This window comes from Etheostoma cragini, chromosome 3 (genome assembly GCF_013103735.1).
Source record: "Etheostoma cragini isolate CJK2018 chromosome 3, CSU_Ecrag_1.0, whole genome shotgun sequence".
Taxonomy (NCBI): domain Eukaryota; kingdom Metazoa; phylum Chordata; class Actinopteri; order Perciformes; family Percidae; genus Etheostoma; species Etheostoma cragini.
Genome location: NC_048409.1, coordinates 21,495,644 through 21,519,489, shown reverse-complemented (window position 1 = coordinate 21,519,489; position 23,846 = coordinate 21,495,644). Strand labels below are relative to the sequence as shown.

Sequence of the window (23,846 nt, the reverse complement as noted above, 5' to 3'; positions counted from 1 at the left end):
ACAACAAGTTGAGAGTGTTAACTTCCCAATGAACTCAGGGTCATCCCAGAGGGCCAAAGCATGTGGAAACTGCAGCATTTTTTAAGGGTAAAAATGTAGGCGAGAAAATCATATATTTTCAACTGTCTCTGAAGAAGATTGTTGTTCCCATCTGTTGCTTAGACACAAAAACCTAAGGAAATGGGGTCCAGGTAAAAAAAAACAAAGGTGATTATCCTTTAAGCAAAGTATCTATAATGTTCTCCATGGAGGTATCCTGGTCAGATCATCAGTGGTGTCATGTACGAGAAAATAATTTAGTGTGAGAATTATTTCTTTCTAAAAAATGGAGTAAAGAAAATCAATTCTGACTTTGAGCCTCTGAATGCAGAGATAAATCTAATGTCAAGAGGAGTTACTCCTTCTCTTTGTCCTCAATGTATCGTTCTCTCTCTTCTCCATTAATAATCCTGCAAAAGTCAGTGTGCAAAATATCAGAGATCTGCAGTGTATAGAATTGGTTCTACTGCATCAAGGCAAAGAAAACATCCTGACACAGAAAATTGCTTTTGGCTGCAACAGAGCTCTAAAGAAAAGAATGACTTTATGTCTTGCTATCCAAACACATTATTCATTGTAGACATTGAAATGCTAGACACATATCCAACATAAAGCCTGACTCATTTTACATTGTGGTTTATAGGGATATACTGGAAATGTTTGATCCATGCACGTTTTCTTTCGGAATATCTTGTCAATACCATGTTTAGAAAGTTCAGTCCTGCATAGGAGATCTTTCAAAGTAATGTGTTGCCTTAACCTATTTGTGGTAAGAAAAATTAAACACACTTTTGAAATTGGATTCAGTTGAATATTCAAGGAGATACAGTGGCTATGGTGAGATTATTGCCGGTGTGTAGTGGAGGTTGGACACCTGGAGGAGGAGATTATGCTAATCTCTTTGCCACACATCATTTCTTCTCTAATTAACACTTAATTCAAAGGCTAAAAGGACCTAAAACCAAATGAAGCATTCAGTGTGGCTCATTTAAAGTCTTCTCCAGGAAGACAAAAGTGCACGACATTATCACCCTCACATGTTGAATACGAACCTCAACCCATCATTCTCAAATGCATTTAGTTTGCATTTACAATGGAATAAAACACCTGGGGTTTCTAAAGTGTTTTCTCTATCAGTCTACACAAGTGTGATTTGGCATAATAACTTCACTATCTTTACAATAGAGCTATATGCTTCCTCTCAGCCCTACAATATATGTCTCCAGCCAGATAGTGTGAGACTCTCAGGGATTTAAGGCCAGCTCTTCTCTCTGATCTGTTGTTTCCTGAAGCCTGTGACAGGATCAGATGCTCCTGCTTTACATGATTGCTTCAAGCCCTATCCTGCCACCCACTCAAAAATCAGGCGTCGATGTAAGTGCATTTATATATGTTTCTTCTTCCACTGGCATTCATGCAAGGAGCCTGTGAAGTATAGCAACGATGTAAGTCAACAGATAAGTGGCTTCCAAGTTGAAAGTGGCTTCCAAGTTGACATGTTACTTAATAAGAAAAATGTAGTGGCAAAATTAGCAGTAAATGCATCCATGACAACTTTTGAACATGAAGTGTTCCTGTTACACAACAAACTGTTTAAGATTTTTGTCATTCTTTTTTATGGTCAAGTACTACACAAGTTCTTGTTCAGTAACACATGCAGGGCTACATATGTCATCAAATTAGCATCTCAGATAACGGTACTTTTATCAAAGCAGGAGAAAACTATTCAGTACAAACATGTAGCTTTTGGACTGTGTTGGATTATGTGTTTGATGATTTAAACAGTGTGGGGCTGTAGAACAATGACCATAAAGGTCTGTTACACTGAAGAGCCTGACATAAAGAACAGGTGGAGGATGTAATGTTGGACCATTTCATGGAGTAATTGCTCTATCAATCACACAGCACGGAGCAGCCGAGAGAACAACTGCGAAGACGCTGGAGTCCATTTCAACCAGACAAAATCATTTTGGCTCAAACACCACAGAAGTTTTTAGAATGTAGAAGTGTCTGTGTGAGTGTTCTGAAGATGTGCATTAGTCTTTATGTCACTGGAGACTCTGCCACCAAAAGTGTGTGGATGTCCTTCAGCAAGAGCCAATTAATGTCAACCTAAAGTAGATTTTAAGTGTTATGATTAAAAATGTTGGGAACAGAAATGAAGTCTGCTTCATCACTGGAATTAGATATAACAGGTTGTAAGAAAATGAGAGGTTGAATAAATAAAAACAAAACCTCAGGGGTAACATTTAATTCATAATCTCCTTCCACATAAAGGCTGAGACTGACCACTAGTTTTAAACATCATTATACTCAGCACACTTAATTATAGCATTTCAATTGTGTACATTATAGCCAAATGTATCAACAACACATAAGTCTGTGTCAAATGTGTGAGTTTGTGTGTGTGTGCGTGTGTGTGTGTGTGTGTGTGTGTGTGTGTGTGTGTGTGTGTGTGTGTGTGTGTGTGTGTGTGTGTGTGTGTGTGTGTTCCAGAGCTTCTCTAATCCACACTGCAGGTAGGAAAAAATTAAAATGGAATTCTCAACGGAGGCCCACACACAAAAGAGCCCCAACACACTGAATGTAATATGAACATTTTCATCACAGTAATGATCTTCATCATAGGGGGAGATTTGTTTTAGAGCTGAACACATTAAAGAGCATCCCTACCGCCTCACTGGAGAGGAGAGAAGAAATCTTACAAATTGTGTTGTCACACATATTTTCCTTACTATGAAATATAATAATGTATGAAGTATCCTTTTACAGGGATCCAACACAAGCAAATTAGTATATTTGTGCAGGAAAAAGATCTCGGCAGGATTGGAAATGAAGAGGAGACGGATCCCTGACTGGATTTCAAACCAGTGACACTGCGGTTCATAGTCGGCATCATTATCTTAAGTTATGGGAGTGGCTTATTAAAAACTATTTCTGCCATTCTGTCAATGTTCTCAGCTCTTTAAGAGAGTGGGAGAGCAGAAGCCAGACACAGACACTCAATATTCCAGTGCTGGACTACGTGCACAGGATATAAAACTATACTATTTTATCTTCCTTCTTCTTTTGTGGACCTGTTTCATAAGTTGTTTCCCTTGTCCCTCTGTGTATCAGTCATTCTTTCTCCTTCTCCCCAGTGATAGATACATGCAACCAGGCTTAATTACTTTTAGTCTTGCTGCAGTGCTATCTCATTTGTCTTTTATAAATAAACCTTGGTTAAAGGCAAAAGAAAAATGAGACTCGGTCCTTGAAATTAGTTTGAGAACGAGAAGTGAGTTAGATTAAATGTTTGAGGTGAGGAAGAAAGAAAAAAACTAAAGTCTTAAAGGTTTTTTCTGGGATAAAATGGCTGAATTGATTACTCAAAGAACTCAAGTGCTTAGATAATTATCACTATTGCTTCAAGAGCAGGCGGTGTGTATTGACCACACAGGTTGAGTATTTGAGGTTGAGTTAGGAGAAAAGGGGTAAGTGCAAGAAGAGACACATAATTAAAAAAGCCTGAATCTTTATTTTTAAAGAATAGAATGACTACATTAAAAGGGTTAGTATCTAGCTCTGGCGAGCCCAGTAGGTTATAGCAATATGGAATATATGTTGAATACTTATTAGTGCCAATACATCTTTGGGTATGACACAGCACATAAATGCTTTTAGGACATTGTCAGTATAAAGACTGAATGTGCAGAATTTGTCTGTGTTATTGAACATCTCCAAGAATCCTTCAAATTGTTCTGCAGAATCAGAATTCCCTTACTAAACATGTAGCTTTCAAAACTAAACTTGCCTAAGTTAAAGACCCTGTAATCGTTTTTAGGGATTTTGTTTTTCTCACCAATTGTCAACACTGATGATGCCAACAGTAAGCAGCAAGAAAGAACCCATGAGTGATCTGATCTATAACTGGAACAAAAACTTGCTCTACATACATTGCATATGTATTCACACCCCTGATCTGTCAGAATCTCCCAAAAAGATGTAGTAGGCCAAGTTTTCAGAATGTATCACTATACTCTAGTTTACAAAACCTGTAGACTCACCAGGAACATATTAGTCCAGTTCAGAACAATAATGTTTCTAAAGACAATCAACAGTTTAATTAGGTTTCCTGTCAGCAAGCAAGCAAGCAAACACAGTTAATTTATGTAGCACCTTTCACAGACACCAGTCACAAAGTGCCTCACAATCAAAAAATACAAACAACTAAATTAAAATCCAATATGGGGTGCCTGTGTAGCTTAGTTGGTAGAATGGGTGCCCATATTTAGAGGTTTACTCCTCAACGCAGCGGGCCTGGGTTCAACTCCGACCTGTGGCCCTTTGCTTTACGCCGTTCCCCCTCTCTCTCCCCTTTCACTTCTTTAGCTGTCCTGTCATTAAAGGCCTGAAATGCCCCAAAAATAATCTTTAAAAAATCCAATATCAACAAAGCAAAGAGAAAACACCAGACAAAAATCCACAAGAACAAATGAAATGGCAGTTAAATAAACATAGACAACAGACAGGTCACAAGTTCACACACACTTTTAAAAAGAGTCAACAGACTCCTTTGAGCTTAAGCTTAATGGAAGAGCATTCCACAGCTCAGGAGCTACTGACTGAAAGACATGGTCTCGTCCAGTTTTTCAAATCTGAGGTACAATCCAAAAACACTCAGCAACTATTTATGATGGCTGATGATTGGTACCTGGCTCTAGAGCATAAGTCAGCAATGACAGATTCAAAGAGGAACAGACAGTAGCAATGATCCCAGTTCTCATCCTGTCCAAGCAACTGCCAACATTTTAGAAAAGCAACATCACCCTCATTCAGCTGCTCTTAACTGACAAGCCACCCTCAGAACCAGTCTGTCTGAAAGACACATTATCACAGAGTGTCACAGAATTCAACATGCATCAGGCGCTGGGACACACTAGCATGGCACAAGCACTACTAGCTGACACCTAAAGCAGAGATTTAGTAGTAAAGTAAGTACCCTCATTACAAATTATCAAACTATTCACTTTTGGCCAAAACAATTATTTTTGATCACAACAACCTTATTCAAATTTACTCAGTCTAAAAATATATCTTTCAAATTACATTCAATATCTATCTATTTTGGATGGATGGATTTGTTGTCTTTTGTAACCCAGTGCAGAAGCTCACCCGACTATTCGGTTTTTTTGTGGAATCCTGACAGTTTCCAACCACATAAGCTTCAATCAATGCAGCGCTGCTGGAGCAATGTGAGGCTATGGACTGAATTATAATCTCTTCATCTGAACGACAAACAGAAACGATGATGCATACTCTTGGTAAATACTGTTTACGGTTTGACCCGATGACCTATGTGATGATCAGTAAGTGCAGTCCAGACGATCAACAGACCTGGTTTAAAGGGGAGCTATGTGACAGGTTAAAGGAAAAACTCATAGCCTGTTATACACCAAAAAGTATTAGTAAGTTTACAGTATTAATTTAACTTAACAGCTTTGGTGTCATGGTTATATGACTTTTTTTTTTTTTTCTTTTTTTAATCGGAGGTCATTTTGCTCCTCCCTAGCGCCTGTGAGCAAATAAACTACCCCTGCAACTTTCGGCAGGCGTTACTCCAGCCTCAGCTTCAGGAAGTATTGCATGATATCAGTTCTCGTGATGTTACAAATTGCCTCACGGTACTGCACACATACGCCCATTCAAGAACCGGCTAACAATGTAGTGATGAGATTTTTTACAATATTGTAACGGCTGAGCCTGCAAAAAAGAGGTGGAAAGCTAGGAAAGCATTGTCGTAGAAAAAGTGAAAGAAGAAACAAGTAAAACATAGTACCTGCCAAATATCTATTCTGAAGCTGTAGGGGGAGCTCTATAGAGAAACCTGCGAACATAGAGCATAGAGCTAGAACATAGAGCTTTGTACTGCATTTGATATATTTATATTCTCAATGGCATGTAGTCTGTAAGCAATACTCAAAAGGCCATCCTCCCAGTCTATTTTCTAACTTCATTAGCAAGCTCTCATTACCACGGCCAATTTAGGGACAGACAGTATCCTCACAGCCACTAATACTATCAGCATGTGTGTCCAAATGACCATCCATCTCTAAAGTGAAAGCAAACAGACTGTTTCACTGCAGAGTGTCAGAACTGTGCAGCAGTAACAGTTGGACGAGACACTGCAGACACAAACAAAACAGGGCGCAGCAGGAAATCAACAAAATACTAAAGACACAGCAGCCGGCACGTCTGCCTCAACCAGGTTTCTGCTATTAAACACAGAGCCACAGCAGGAGGCTACATTACATCAACCTGATCATCACTGTTCAAATAGAGAGCAATCAGCGGACCCCAAATGTAATTCTGAAGCTTGTTTCTCGCTGGACTAAATGAGGCAGTAGCTGTGATGGTGGCAAACAACTAGACTAGAAGGAACTTCTGCTGTGAAGACTGATTTAGGAGCGGCAACACAACAGAGACGGGGATTGATTCTTAGCATCTCTGGCATACGCTAACTTCATGCTAATCACATCACCTGACCCACCTGCAGACTGTGCATCAGTGTTCACACATAAAAAGGTTGTAAATACATATTTAAACACCAATGAACAATAACACACACATGCACACTTACGCAAAGACGCAAAAAAGCCAAACTACCTAGAAGTCAGCTAATGAGTCTTGAAGATTATTAGCAGAGTAATACTGTTATTGTGTTTAGCTGCAACCACGAGTCGCTCTGCTGGCTAGACAGAGCCAAACATTGATGTAGGAAGTATCGGTCACAATTCCCCGATGATTCAGAAAATACCAGACAGAAAACCAGCATTTTGGAGAGTAAAGGTCAACATGACCCAACCCTGCAGAGTAAATTGATCTGCCTGCTCCCTGCAGCCCATCTATCCCCAGAAGAAACAAAACACCTTTTAATTCGGCTGCCGCAGTGGGGAGGTCCAGTCAGAGGTGAGGAGCATCACAGGAGAGATGGCAGAGGATATTAACAAAAGCACCAGACTAGGAGCTTCACCACCACCAAGGCTTCCAGAGACTTCCCCTATCCTGTGGGATTACACATTTTACTCCAAGTCTGGTTCTAGCCACACAAAATAATATCTGCTCACCACTGCCAAGTTGAAGAAATCACAGAAGGAAAGAGCCAACTTGTCACCACAAATTATAAAATACAATTCTGTCAGTATGATACCATATATTTGGTCAAATAAATAGCCCATATTTCCTAATGTAAGGTTTACATTGGTGAGGAACATCATGTTCCTTTAATACTGGGCTGCTCGTCGTCTAATGACCGGCAGGTCGATCCTGGCTCCTCCACTTATCCTAAGGTGTCCTTGGGCAAGATAATGAACCCCAAATTGCTTCTAAAGGCTGTGCCATCAGTGTAATGAACGTGCATGTGAATGCCTAGATTAATAGATCCCGATGAGAAGTTGGCAGCCTCTGCTACCAGAAGCATGTATTTGTTAAAAGACAAAAAAAAGGTGTACAGAAATGTAAGTTTGTTTACTTAATATCCTAAACAAAGATGTTCCATTTGAGTTTAAACATGGGAATGTAACTCAACTTATTAGACTGCAACATAGTTCACTTTTAAACTCCGCTTACTGTATCCATGCTGGGCTGAAACATAGGCCTACTGCAAGCAGAATATCTTTAAAACAGAAAAGTTTATCTGCACATGCCAGAGGTTGTTTTTTCTCTGATTTTAAGTTCTGAGTATTTTATAATCACAGAAAATACATGGGTATGCATCCTCCTTTTACTGAAGCTATATCCTTGACAACTACTGTAAGACAAGTTTCCCTGACTGATTCATAACCGGTCATGTATTCTTTATTTTAAAGCTGCTGTTCAGATTTATGAAAAGGACACTTCATCCTCAACCTTGGGATGTACAAGCCCACACATTTAACTAATCATCGCTTACTGTGGCTCCTTCACCTCCAAAGACCTCCAAAGGCTTTGTATGCAGACACGCAGTCACAATACAGTCTGGCATTAGAAATGTGGAACCGCCAGAAAAGTTTAATAGATATATAGCCAACAATTTCAGTTAAGCTGGGTCATTTGGACAGATGGTTGCCTGGCTACATTACGTCATACGGTAGATAGTCACATAGGAGGAGGACTCACAATCTCCACCAATGTTTAGTTAATCAGGGTTTGAACACACTCAGGAACATTAAAAAACACATTTATTTGTCGGTTGATGATTTGTCAAGTATCAAACCACTCCTTTAATATTCTGCTTTGTTAAACAGTAAACTTTGAAACTGCACTCGGGAAAACTTTCATTACAAACACCGTCAACTACGCCTGCACAATTAATCGTTATAAAATCACAATCTGGATTCACCCTGTTGACAATTTAATTATTAAATAACTTTTTATTTGTTTTTTATTTAAATAACTTTGATTCTCATTTAATTTTGTGAGCCGACTGCATCAAAAACAGTTTTACTTTCTTCTGTGAGTTTTAAACATAGGTCTGTATAAAATAGGTTTTAAAGCTCTCCCGGAATTGCAATGCTCTAACTTCTCTTCATCAAAACCTCTGTGTTAGTAGGATTGTTGGTGATGTGATCAGGCGCCAAAAAAGGTCTATGTTTGGTAGTGCCAACTTGTTTTGTCATGGTTCATATGTTCCATGAATATTACACTTTGTGAGAAAATATTTGTGACACAGAATAATGATATAAATTCTAAGCCTAAAAAAATCATGATTCATGATTTTCCCTGAATTGTGCAGGCCTACCGTCAACGCAAAGTCTAACTATACGTACACACCGTCGCCGACATGAGCTTCCATTTTCTATGGAAGTTTTTCTAAGCTCAGGAGCAGCAAATCTGTCAGAGTTGCGTTTTTTTACGTTTTGAACATCAATCAGAAAGTTGAAATTAGGTCAACTTTATGGTAATGAACTATGACGCGGTTCAGTGAAAAGCAGGGGCTAACGCTAGCAACCAATCAGAAAATACACATCCTTTATGCTGGCTGATTCCAGAGAAACCTAATTTGTAAACTCTCGTGCCTACCAAAACATTAATTCTGGGAAAACTGAGGAAAAGCTCATAATTGCCGTTGCTGGGTTACCTATCATTTATGATATAACATTGTTTGTGCATAGGGACCAGTTAACGTTACCTGCCGGTCACATCGTCTCTAAACGGTCCGATCACAGGGAAGTCCTGCACGGATCACTAGGTTAGTCTGGGGGCTGCTCGCTCTGCCTGCATTCTGCTGCAGCTCAGCAGCTAACGAGCAAGCTAACTGATAATAGAAACCATTGCGACTAGCTAACAGTACAAATTTTGTCATTATATATGTAATTTATAAAAGGTTTCTAGCGTCAGCGTATTGGCCTTGCTGTCACTGTGTGTGCTTCTCCCATCGAACATAGAACGCCGCCACGTCAGAGCGTTCAAAGCGTTAAAAAGCTTCCCCGTACGTTTTGACAAGCGTCCTTCACAGTGCGGCCAGAGCTTCTTTGCAGCTCAAGTCGGCGAGGGTGGGTACGGACAGTTAAGCAGCCACATATCAGCAATTAGACTTTTCAGTGTCACAAACAATTCACTTCTCCAAGCATTAAATCTGAACAGACAAAACGAAAGGCTTTTTCACTGTAGTGCAACACAGCTTTTCTCTCTGCTGACATTCACAGTGTTAACACTTCAGGGATGTGGACACCACAGCAGGCTAACAAGACAAACAAAGCTCAGACATACACAGAAAGACTGCATACAACATTACATAGCTGCTTGTCTCCCACAAAGAATTGTCGCAATATTGCAAGATACTTGCACATGACACATTGCATGTTCCATAATGAAAGACATATGGTTCCTTAAACACTCTTAAGCCCCCTCTACTGTAACACTTCTGACAACATAGGCAGTGACAGCTTGTAAAGCAGTCTTTCTAAAGGAGATCTTTTTACTTGTCAAAGAACAGGTGCAATTATTAACAATAACAGCGGTTCTGTTCCATTGTAGCTTCTCTTTAAGCATCGCCACAGAGTTAACACAAACATTGACAGATCCCTAAAACTGCTGTACCTAAATGAATCATCTTTAAATGTCATTAATTAAACATGTTCAGCCCACTCATAGTATTTATATCACCTAGTCATATCTTCAATTCAAGTCTTGATGCTCTGATTTCCACGCTGGAGAGAAAATATCTTATTGCATATTGATTTTACGGTGAAGTAGCACAGAGGTGGATTTTCCCTCCACTTCAAATTCACTAACCCCAAGCTGTTTTGATTAATAATTTCTGAGTAAGGTCTAGCCTGAAGTATCTCAGTATTCACAAGCAAAACTGAATCTCAGTTAGAAACTAAATTTACTTTTGTCCAAGTATTTTTAACAGACATTGTTCAGCCCAAGCAGGGGTCACCTGTGCTATGACTGACAAAGGGAGAACAACTGATTTAAGTATTTTAGAATATTAGCTAAGGCCTCATTTTTCTTATTAATGCGGTTCTTATTCTCCTAAGTGAGACTGACTGGCTGGTTGGTAGATTTTTAATATGATGCTATTCATGTTAAAAAGGAGGAAGCCTCACTTGTAAAGGAGTTCAAAGAGTTGACAGTGGACTACAGTACACAGGTGGAAAGCACACCGTGTGGACTGTTGAATACAGGTTTGTTGGACTGAACAACTACAACGTATAATTGGTTGATCCAGGCTCTAAGTAAGCACCATGGACAGAGACAGTGCCCCAGCAAAACAATGTTAACCTCACACAAACACAAAAAAAGCTTTAATAACAAGTTTTAAGTAAAGCTAACGTTTCCTGGATTTTTTGGAGACCGTACTGTGTCCAATATTTCATTTAGAGAGAGCATTAAGAGGCTGTAATGATTTAGCTAGCATGTAACACAATGCCATTTTTGCCAGCAGGTTACATTGACTGAATTGTTATTTGTACTGCAATGTACGTTGTTCAGCGACTCTGAGGACAATTAATTACTCATGATGTAGATTTTTACTCCGTTCACGTGCAGCTGTTACATTAGAGAGTTGCATGTCATTTGCCAGCATCACTGCATGTTTGAGCTATGGGACACATACAAGGCAACTCTACCAGCACAAAGGGGCACTTCACTCTACAAGGAGTGTTGGCATCTGACTATTATTCCAACTAGATAATCACACTTAATGAGAAGAGGGCTGGTAGCTCTAAATAACAAACATACGAGTCAACAGAAGCCGAATAGTTGAATTTTGGTGTGACGGTGGTCAGTCGGCTTGAACAACAGATTAAGAAATACAGCCACAGATGTGATAGCTTATTAATTTAAAACTACACTTGGGAAAGTAATGTGAATTACATCAGAAACCCTGTCATAAATTTACTGAAATTGTATTTGTATCCAGACAAGGATGGCCACATAAATGCAAATAGCATCACCATTCATAAGTCAAAGTTTTTTTTTTTCGTCTGCAATTCTGCCAAGCGTTACAGTGATAACTCTGTGGGGATGTGGACACCACAGCAGGCTAATAATAACTGAACAAGAAAAAAAGCCATAAAGAAAATTGATAAATGGTGCATTTTGTAGACACACTAAAAAACTGCAGCCAAATCAAACTATGCTTTGCTGCTATTCTCCCACCCACGCTCTCCAACAAGTCCTCTAAACAATACGATAGAGGTTGTTTATTCCTACACTCTAACATGACCCATTAGGGTATTTTTATAAATTATCCCAATGACAGCTTGTACACACTCCACTTCAACCCAGCAGCACTCTGGACAGCTACCATGTATGAGCTAGCATACATATTAACAGAGCCTAGGAACTAGTGAACCTGATTTAAACATGCCATCTTTCATTATTGTCATTAATTACAGCTGACACTTTCTTGCTGTAACATATAAAATGCCTGTCATGTAAAAGGAAGGCACAACACAGATCTGCTGGTAAAACATTGTTTACTAAGGTTTTGCACAAAAATACAGTTCCCTGTGATACAGTGCAAAAGTAGAAGTTTGTCTTGGAAAAAGACATAAAGTATAAATCTTACCTTTTCTGTAGCTTGTCCAGGTTTTTCTTTCAGTTTAGCTAGTAAAAGATGTTGCTTTATTTTGTCCTCCAGTCGTGTCTTCACCCACTCATCAGGTAAAACTCATCCAAACACTTAGTATGCAGAAGAACTTTGTTGTTTTGTATTTTGTTGTATTTATTTAACTAACACGTTTCAGCGTGTGGCTTTTATCAGGGTCATTGTGAAACACATTGCAAAGAATACTTATATTTGGCTAGGTTTGGTGCAGAAATACCATTCAAAATATAAAAGACAACCAATCATACACAGTCCCTCACATATCAGCCAATGGAACACACATAAATGGGTGTATAAAGTCATGTACAGGCCAATCACATCCCCAAACTGGCAGAGAGGTGAGGGGAAAGCCCAATAAAAGCCATGCAATGCCATATTTGGTCTTTAAGTGGCTGCACCCAGACTAGCAGAAGTGCAGGTCTTAACCAAAAGTGTCTATTCAGTGTGTCATCCTTGGAAAACACTTCGTAAAATATTGAAACACATGAATCACTACAATAACTGATACATCCTTATTCATGTCAACTGGAAAATAAACTTTTGGAATAAAAATTACATCATAAATCTCTCCTTTTTTCTGAAGAAGTTAACAGTACCACTTCTTAATCACTTTTATTCCTATAAAAACAGGGATGAAATATGATGTGGTATTACCCTCTCTGAGCAGAGAGGTCAGAGAGACCTTGAAGAGACTGTGTGATGGGTAGGGTTGCACAAGTATTGCGTGTCTAACTGTTACTATGTAATGAGTAAAGAGCAGTATAAGAGTGTGCGAAGTCAGACAAATGAAAGTCAGGCTCTTAAGTGAAACTATAAAACCCACTGTTGACTGCAGTCATGGAGGACACAGACTATTTTAAATTTACCTTGAGAGGCAAAGACAGTTCAGGGGAAAAGTCAGATTATAACACCCACTGGCAGCTCAGCATGAATAACGAACATCTCTTTTGAAAAGCGTCACAATCAAAGCGATGACACTATCACGCTAATACTGCAGAAACAAAGATCACACTTAGTGACATTCTACCTTGCTGACACAACCACTAAGCTTTATGCAAAAGATTGCATAATGATTCCACAAATAAACAAATGAGGGTGTTGCGCCACTAGCTACTTTTAGCGACTTTTGGAGCTGGTAGTAGCAACTTTAATTGGAAAAGAGTTGGCAACACTGAACTCTGAGGGATAAGGTGAATAAGCACGTCCCAATAAGTTGGAGTGATCCTTTCAGATCTCCCTGGTGTTTTGTTTTGTCTACCCTTAAAAAAACTGAAACATGCCTCTGTTCTCTATAAGTGCTCTTGTAAGACTAACTTTCATTGGAATTATATTAATCAACCAATCTTTACTCATAAATATCATTATCTCTCTTCTTAAGAGAATTACCAGGAACAAATGCATAAGGAAATAAATGACAGTGCAAACCGGTGTTTTCTGTAAAGCACGGTTGTGTCTGCTAACAGTGTGTGTTCACACAAATGTTAAATGTGCTGTACTATATGTCAATGAATGCTTTGTCAAGGCCACAAGCAGGAAGCAGTATGTATTACTCTGTTTAACTTGTTAAGTGCTAAACTGGAGTGTAGTGCAGTCTGCCCACTGATCACTGCACACATGGCACTAAATCCACTGTCAACACAAGGCAATGTAATGAAATGACCTATTACACGTATTCCTCCTACACTGGCTTCTGTTCCATTTTGCTTCCACCTCACCAGCCCTTTGCCTGCTTTAGTAGTTTTATCCTGTTGAGTCTGTGGTGACTTTAAAAGCATTATCACGGGCTCAGCTCAGTGGACACCCTTAGGGGATTAGTGTGCTCTCCATTATATCTACAACATGCTGGTTAATCAGAGGACTGCAACACTGTATCCCCATTTGTTGCAGTAAATGGTTTATTGTGTGGCAACAGTGTTTCTTGCTGATACGAAGCACCTTACTTAAAAATAAGCGTTTTCTCTAAAAATATTTAATATTAAAAATGTGATGGGCTTTTTATCTACGCCATTGAGGCAATGGCAATATCCAAATATGATACAGTATCTAGAGCCTGTATCATCTAGTTCCCCCATCCCTTAACAACACCTCACACATTTTGTCTCTCTCTTTCTTTGTTCATGGTTCAGATATGTAGATGGCTTTTAACTGATCATTTTCTTTATATAAGGTGTAGATAATCTATTGGATATACACATTGTGCTACATTAAACTGACATGAATGTGTAAATGATTGCTCATTATGACCTCACTTAGCAACCTTGTTCCTCTGTGCCAAATATTCAGTGAAGGCTCAGGATTCCAGATGTTGTCATAACAATGTGTGCCAAACTATTGTTTTCATATGAAATCTGGGATGTTATCATCACTATTGTTACTTGGTAATTTGCATGGTAAAATGGTGGTGCATCTATTCCATATACACGCTGACATCCCATCCAATGTATGAAAACTACAACTAAAATGCAGTATTGGAAGTCCAAATAGAAATGTTAAGAAACCTATACCACTATAAGAATCACTGCTCATCATCATTCATCAGATTAAAAAAAACAATGTTAAAAAGGTAACATGCCAAAACTCATCTACTCCATGACTGCTTGCATCGGGTACACCCTCTGGAAAGCCTGTGCACACTTAATTACATATGTGCATGCATTAGGGAAGGCATTGTAGAGGCATGAATCTTGAGACATGGTCTGTTTATTGAACATATAACACATGAATTAAAGATAAGTGAAGCAATGTGTCTATGTTTTTAAACTCTTCATGTTGCTCGTTGATTGAAGCTTTTTCCACTTAAATGTGTGTCGTCCAAAACGTTCCTTTGTAGGTTTTAGTGAATGTGAGAGGGCTCATTATGGACTGAATAGATTGCAAAGACACTTCACAGTCATTTTAACCAGCAGCTGGCAGACAAGCAGTCATCAGAAGGCCTCTTCACCTCGCTCTGACAAAGAGATGCAGCCTAGTTCAACCACAGAACAAGAACAAATTACTGAACACTGGTTGGACTGAAACATGTACAGCAACACAAGTGGAGTTGCATACTTGAAACAAATGACACATTTGGAAGTTTTACAAATTGCAACATGAATATTTCACGGTTCAAATCACTGAGTGTTTAACTGATTTGCATCAGCAACTTAACGGTGTGTTGAAAATATGCTAATATGTTTCATTTTATAAAATATACTCACAACCAAGAAAATACATATGTATGAATGCTGTTAAGTAAAGGACAGGGCACACACACACACATACAAATTACTATTTTTTAACAATAATTACTGATTGCATGACCAATTCTGTTAAAAAAAAGGGATACAGAGAGGGAGAAAGTAAGAGAGAGAAAAAGAGAGAGCCAAGTTTGATCAAAACACGAGAAAGAAAAAAAAAATATATATATAACATATATAGAGTATATAACATGTATATATATATATATATATATATATATATATATATATATATATATATATATATATATATATATATATATATATATATATATATATATATATATATACAGTATATACACAGTACATATATGGTACGTGTCTTTTGATTCAGAAATAGAGGGTGGTGTTTCAATGTTCTCAGCTGTAGCTTAGTTTTGGCTCACGTTTACTTAATGCAAAAAGTACAATGTGCAAACATTACCAAGTTAGAAATGCTTTGAAAATGTAGTCTGCCTCCAGGAAAGTCAAGAAAAAATCCTTTCCAAACTGTCTTTAGTGTGAAAGATAACATGTACTTTCACACTTAAACTGATAACCAGATTTTACAGTTCATGTCTCTGATAAACCACTGCCCAAGTGTCAAATATCTGCTCAGCAGTACTTATCACACACATGCACACCCTTCTCACACACAACTACTAATACTACTCTGCAGAGGAGGAGATATATTGCCTTATCCAATATATTAAGAGATCCATCAGCAGTGTAAGATATAAACAGCCCTTATGGGAGCATTCAAACATCCCCCTGCCTACATTCACTCCACTATGAAATTGATATAGAGAATGCTAAATGTGTGATGCAGAGCCAGAGAATTGAGATATAAAACATAAGATATAATATATCTGGACTGATTGATAACTCATGTGTGTCAAAGCGTGACTTATGGACCATACAACACCCAGTCTGGGATCAAAACTGGAGCAACAATCTTTTGCTGGGTCCATTAACATTCAACTCATGTTCAAGTCACTTCCATAGTCTGCTGAGTTTCCAGCTTTGTACCTCCACCTCACTGCTCATAGAAAATGAAAATGAGGTTAGACAGTTAGACATCTGTCATTTTATGATGAATAACAAACAGGTCTCTGAGTGGATTGGTGGGATGTCAGGTTAATATAAGGGATCGAGTTGGCAGAGAATGACGTTGGAATAAAATCCTTTTTATTGTTATAACTTTGACTGTCATGATCAGGCATACAGTTGTCTGTATGCCTGGCTGGACAGATTGTCCAGCCGTTGTACATTGTTTACTTAAAATGAATATGTTATGGTAAATATCAAATAGAAATGAGACTGTAGAAATGGATCAACTAAATCAAGAGGAAACCTCAGACCATAACCGTTTATTCTGTTATTGGATTTGTATGCTACAACTGTCCATAAAGACCACCGTTGTTGAGTCGACTGCTCTCCATGAATGGGCATGAACTCTGAGTAAAATGAGTTTTCTCTGCAGGGTGTCAGGACTCCCCCTTAGGGACAGGGTGAGGGGCTCAGATTTATGCTTGTGCAATTATACATTTGTGTGTGTGTGTGTGTGTATGTGTGTGTGTGTGTTTGTGTGCATTTGTGTGCATTTGTGTGCATATACACAAGTGAATATGTGGAGAGCGGTCAGGCTGATAAGAGGCTTTTAGGAAGGCAAGCAGCTGTTAAGTCACTGTGTCACTGAAGCAGAACAACATCAACACACTGCTGTTGATCCCATTTATCATTCTCCCTGAAGGACTGATCTCACAAGACACATTTCCTGTCCCGTCACACATCTCTCACTCTCTTGTCTCTCTCTTGTCTCCCTCTTGTCTCGCTCTCTCTCCCTCTCTCTCTCTCTCTCTCTCACTGCTGTTTGCTCGGAGAACCTCCAACAGAGAAATACACTCCTGCTACAGTGGGGAGGTCATTGTCGGTGGTTACCCACCTTGATCCAGATGAGGGGGTGGCTGGCTTGTTCTGTGCTGAGGTGGAGACAAAGAGCACCTTCTTCTTGAAAGCCTTTTTTGCCAAAGGACTTACTCAAATACTTCACAGAACAGGGTGAAGGTTTTCCCAGAAAGATGATGTGTTTAGTTGGTTTCAGCTTGCCAGATGCTTGTACACTCTAAATGCCAGTTTTAGATGAGATGTACATAATGCAAATCTGACCAGCAGCTATCAATGTTTCCATCAGTGTGGTGATCATTTATTGTGTTCCCATTAACTACAGAATGCCCTGAAGCTCATGACAGTTGAGCAGTTTACGATTCTCTTTAAAGGCGAGAAGTTACTGCTGCAGCTATTCTGCCAATGAAACAAACTAATCAAACAGGGATATAAAACGTCACTACAAGTTGAGTTAATCACGTTTACCGACGTCCCACTGTAATGTTATATTTTATTTCAAATGCAACAGAAATTTCACATGTGAGTTCTAATAAAACATGTATTGGCAGTGCGCAAAACAAGGACTATCTTGATAATGCTGTAACAGTAGAAAGTCTCTTTCAGGGTGAATTCAGACTGAATCTGAACCAATGGGTCACAGTGCCTTCATAATAGAAAAAGAGAAGACAAATTAAACCAAATCTACAAGCTGTCCTTTAAAGATCTCCTCACTGTTTCTTCCAAGGCCTCCTTGGGAACTATTTGTCTGTTTCCTCATTACTTTGCAGTTTCTGATTTCAGCTGCGTCACTCCGCTCCAGTGGCGTTGGCAGAAAAAGTATTTTGTGATCACAAAAGTGAGTGGGCCATTTTGAAAATGACGTAGAAGTAGCAAAAAGGACAAACTGAAAGAAACAGCAACAATTCTAACATTCCTTCCAACTGAATTACAATGGCAATAGCAGTACTATCTACATCATGTTCAACAACACAACAAAACTCTGTCTAAAAAGTTTGTACACAACATTATAGACAAAAACCTGTTTATTTTACCTATTCAGGCTAAAATATATTTTAACCCAGTCACACGGCAGTTTGTGAAATGGTCATGCTATTTAATCCATGGAATCGTGTACAATGACAAGTTGTTCTTGTTTTTTTGTGTTGGTAAGGAGGATTTTTAAAGTAAATGGGATGCCTGTTTTGTGTTGACAGCACGACTACACTAGTGAGTGTTTTTAAAATCTGTGTTGGAGTGATGGATGGGTCAAACAACACAGAACTTTCACCCCAGAGACCGGGGTTTGTTTACTGGCGTGTACTTTTACCATTCTTGTTTCCTGGCATGTGGCGTGCTGTTTCCTTGTTCTTCTTTTCCTAAACCCAACCGGTGTGTCCCACAGAGACGGCGCCTTGTGTCCCAGTGTGTGGCGTGTCGTTTCCCCACCAATCCTCTTTTCCAAAATGATTACGTTACGTAGTGACCAGCATAAATACATTACGTTCTCACCAACACGAAAGAAATTGTGTCCGTGTACACAAATCAATAGACTGAAAATAACAAATAAAACAATTTCATGAAGTGCCTTAAGACCTTGTTGTTTATTTCTAACCCTAACCCAAATCTTAGACAATGTATCTAGTCCACGGATTTGACAGCATCAAAGATAACTATAAACAATGTCACTCACAGATAAGTAATTTTCTTATTTAAAGTGGGCAAAACACAAATGCGTTTCAGATAGAAGCCATCATCAGTGTAGCTTAACACATCCATGGTAGCCTACTTTTTTTTTTAAGATTATTTTTTGGGCTTTTCCACCTTTATTTGACAGGACAGCTAGGTAAGAAAACTTGCAGGAAACTGTCACAGGTCGGATTCGAACCCTAGACCTCTGAGGAATAAACCTCGAAGTATATGTGCCCCTGGTCTATCCATTGAGCAAACCCGGCCACAATGGTAGCCCACATTGTCTAAAAACCCAGCTAGCAAACGTTAGCTGCTGAAGGCAGTCCGGAGAGTCTTCCCGTTGTTACCATGGCAACCATCTATGTTTTCAACAGCCACGAATTTTGATCAAACATGGCTGGTGACTAAAGTGGGCGGGCAGGTGCCGCCCTGGCCCGTTACTGACTATGCGCCTGGTCCACTCTGCAGACACAGCAGCCTGTCCTCTGAGCCCCCTCTCCTGATGCAACTGGAAAAGTTAAATCACTGGGAGCTGTCAATCATTTCCTTTTCCTCCCTATGTGAAACTCTAGCAGAGAGGTAGAGCTTTGCTCCCAGCATCCCATTTCAAAGACTGAGTTATTATTCATTCAGCTATCATTAAGGACAGAGATAATTCAGTGGGAGGTTTAAATGAAAGCTGACTTTATGGAAATGTTCAGGTACCAACTGCATGGGGAACAACTGAACTGGAAAATTAAAGACAGAATTGTAATCATTACAAAATAATGGTTGGTAAATGTACTTTCTATGATGAGGGTAATAAAAGTGTTAAAAACACCGAGCTCGGTGGTTCAGCCATGCAGCCCTTCATAATGTTGTTCAGTGTTCCAATATATTAATACTGATGAATCTGCAGCCTCTGTAATGCAGAAGGAACAAAGTGAGGCTGCCCTGCTGATAATAAATAAAGACAAATTTTGGCTCCAATAACTATTTCAAATTTCAAATGTCATCATTCCTTTGGCATGAGTGACTTGTGCAACTATAGAGACCATAAGTGGAAAACAATGTTGTTTGTTTGAAAAGTGTATAACTGTGAATGAATGTGTATTACTGAATCATGGAAACTTCTCTTGATTATCTTTAAGAGATGTTGATGACAAATCACAGAGAGAGATAAAAAAAAGAAATACAGTCTAAGGATGCCTTACACTGCACTAAACATTCCTCCCTGAATTGTTTGTAATCTCTTGTTGCTGTTAAAATAATTCCATCATTTTGAGCAATCATTCTCCAACATGATTGCAGACCCTTTTCTAAACCCATTGTGATAATCACCGTCTGTGTTCTACTTGAGAAAGAAAATAAAACTGCATTAGCTTGCGATACAAATAGCGTACAGAGCTCCAATCTCCAATAATTAACATTAACAACGGAGTATATTTCCATCTTTCCATCATCACACAATAGGTAGAAATATAAAGCGAGCCGATAATAGTAGTAATTGTTGTAATAGTAGTAATTTATGTAGTAACTGCAATAAAAGCTGACACAGAAATGACTTGTATCAAAGGAAATCCTTGGCTTTTAATTACTGAGAGAATGTGCTTGTTACATTGTCAGTGATAAATTGACTGTAACTGGGTCACTGAGGGAACAGCCTTTAGTCCTCCCTTTCCACCAGTCTAACGATCAGTTGTAACTATGAATTATAACATCAGGATTAGATATGTCCGTGCACAGCTCCAGGTACTGTATATCTGTCACACCTAGCTGATGCAACACACAGTCTAATCTGTTATCACACCTTTTCCCATCAAACAAAAGCTATTCAAGCTGAAAGGAGATAACTCTTAAACGTGATTGACATGTTGATATTCACCGTATCACCCAGCTCCAAGTTAAATAATTTGCAAATGGAAACACTTTACAATAAAGTACACAAAAAATAGGTAGTTCATAATAAGTTACTGTGTTTGAAAGAGTAACAAAGGATTAGTTAGTGTTTTTCAGAAGGATTGTTACTGTTTTTGGAAAGAGTAAGGAATGATTTCAAAAAACAGTAACTAGCTTTCTGAAAAAACAGAAACTAATCCTTGTTACCCTTTCAAAAAAGCGTAACTAGCCTTCTGAAAAATAGTAACTACCCTTTTAAAAACCAGTAACTATCCTTATGAAAAACAGTAACAGAATCATAATACAGAGCCCCCCTAGGGTCAGCTGAGAAAAGAAAATAACTAAACCGTGTGTAAAGAAAAAATATCCGTTCGTCCAGTTTTATAAACTGTTCGCACAGACTCATAATCTGTGCCCTCATTTTTATAAACTGTTGGGCATGTGCGCACATATTAGAAAACTGAGGGCATGGATAATGAATCCGTGCAAACAGTTTATAAAACCGAGGACACAGAATTGTAATCTGTGCGCATAGCTTTTTTTTTTCTTCTAAACTGACACCAGAGGGGCTTTGTAGAATCATGCAATGCATCCAAATGTTTTTAGAGCACGGCCTCACTGAAGACTTCCTTCCACTTATCAAGAGCAAAATTACAATGACACGGGTCTGAATCATCAGCCAACATCCTCAGTGAATGTCAGAACATGGATTCCTTCACTGGGTTGAATGTAACTTTATACAAATGATTTACCAATTTGTGGTCAATGTCAGCAGAGCTGCTATATATATATTGTCTGATGGAGGATTAGCCCCACGATGGACCATCAGATACAGAAAATAAAATGCATTGTGACATGTACAATTCACCTGCTGTGAATACTGATTGACTGACACAGTTCCACCAGTTTAAAAAAAAAACAGAATAGTTGTTGATCTTGATTTGATGTCCGTTTCACACGGATGTTCGGTTCTGTAGTAAATCACTCCTGAAAATAAATCAGCTTCGCAAATAAGCATTACTCCGGATAACTAACAGATCATGCCATAAAGCAGGCATATGTTTTACATCTGAGTGTCCTACGTAGATCCTTGTGAGCAGACTGGAGCTCCAAGCCAGCCGTGACACATCTTCCTCCTGCACACTAACATAGTGATTTATGGATAGAGATTTCACACTGCTCTTAAATTTCTGGGCTATCTCATTCATCACGGAGATGTCCCAGTGTTCGCTAAGGGTAAGGTAAAAGAAAAGAGCACTGACAGAAGAAAAATGGGACAGATGGGAAATTGAAATAACAACACGCCTAAATCCAATAAGTACACACACATGGCCTTAAAAATGTGCCTTTAAGTTGAATTTGCACCCCTCTCAAAAACTCTCTGCAACAGTTTAGCGTTACAAATGTTCAAACCTGTATGATGACATCATGTAAAAAAAAGTTTACATTTTTCATACATGTGTTAAGAGTTCAAGCTGGTCAAATTAAATTTAACAAAAGACAACTGCACAATCTTTCTTTCCCAACGGAGAGAAAACTACCCTGTCTGACACATATGTATGACTCTGTATCTAAGACACGGTAAATAATAGAAGCACAGCTAAACCTTTCTGAGATATTCACTTTAAGTTTCCATTAAGATATGTGATTCGCTGTCACAGTTGAATTTGTTTGTGGCTTAATATCAACCTGCAAACATTCTGATAGACATTTCAAATTTGATGGCAGAACATTTTACGTAAACACATCCAAGTCACACTTCAAATATATGCATGGCTAGGATTGTTATGAATTTGAGCTGAATTATGTATTCATTAGTAGCATAATATTACATTGGTCTGACATCAGTAAGTAAAAGAGACTCATCTGCATCATTGGTGGGTTTGTGAAAAGTGCTCAAGAGCAGCCGGTGTGTTCATTAGGGCAATATGGGAAACACACTGCCAAACGGGAAAAGGAAGGATTTTTTTTCACGGCAACAGTTGTTATCAGTGTTAGACGTCTGACCTGCCACTAGATGTCCAATCAGGCTAAAGTTGTGCTTCAAATGACATTTTTTTATGTGATTTAAGTCAGGTTGAAAATCGCCCCAGTAGTCTCTCATTGACTCTCAGGTGAAATCTATTTTGTTCAAATATCAGAGCTTTCAATTCAATCTCTATGGGTTCCATGAGGGCTTGCACTTACGCACTATCATCATACTAAATGTAACCATGAACGTAACAAAAAAAAAGCGTGGGTAGCAGTGTCAAATCTATTTAAAACGGTCAAGATTGCTAGTGTTCAGTGCAACTCGATTGTAAAAGAAGTTCCTTTTAGTCGGCAAACAAATTAAGATAAATTGGCAACGAAACAATTAGAAGCTCCCAGACCAAATTTAATCATTCAACAGGTTTCTACTAAGGTAAAAAGGTCCTACACCCGAGGTTTTTACAAAAATTGGTATGAATCAAAATCCTGGCCACCAGGCTGCGACGTAGCTAACGCAGTCTTCTGCTGCCCCTGCTTAGGCTGAATTCCATTTCTTTATCTTTGCCCTACCCTTACGTCTTGCGCGTTCATGAGAGAACAAGTGCTGTCCCAATTCTTTGTTTGATCGAGGGGTAAAGGGTGTAAGGTCCTAGGAACCATTGACAGTAAATTAAAAAAATTAAGGGAGAACGCGAGCTCACTTCAAATCGAGGGGTAGCGATATACATTGTGCAACAGGCAACAATGGCTGCCGCATCGACCAGAGAGAGAAAAAGTGAGAAAAAAAAATCTGTTCATGTTCCTTTTTACAAAAGCTGTGTTTGACTTTTCTAAAAATTATTTTCAAATGCTGTTTTCAGGCAAAATGTCTATCACCCATGTTCCTTTTCATAAATCTATACAAGTGGGCAGACTATGGAAGTCTATACAAATTACAGTACATAATTACAATTCATTCATGAGGCCTTTTTGAAGTAAGTAGTTAACGTGTATATAAGAATTCTTTAGTTAAACTTAGCAGCAACTCATCATTCTGGTTTGGTCTTCAATGCGTATCGCCAAGATGCACAGACCATCTCAAGCCTCACTTG

The 23,846-nt window shown here is 38.7% G+C and overlaps 1 protein-coding gene and 1 long non-coding RNA gene across 2 annotated transcripts in view; one reads left to right on the top strand and one right to left on the bottom strand.

Moving 5' to 3' along the window:
• Positions 1-7,445, top strand: part of LOC117938050 — a 13,462-nt gene extending 6,017 nt beyond the window's left edge. Inside the window, exons 2-3 of the long non-coding RNA XR_004655319.1 lie at positions 224-227; positions 7,368-7,445. This is a non-coding gene — a long non-coding RNA (uncharacterized LOC117938050). The remainder of the gene's footprint in view (positions 1-223; positions 228-7,367) is intronic.
• Positions 1-23,846, bottom strand: part of lsamp (limbic system associated membrane protein) — a 603,277-nt gene that overhangs the window by 474,544 nt on the left and 104,887 nt on the right. The gene's annotated exons all lie outside the window — the stretch shown is intronic.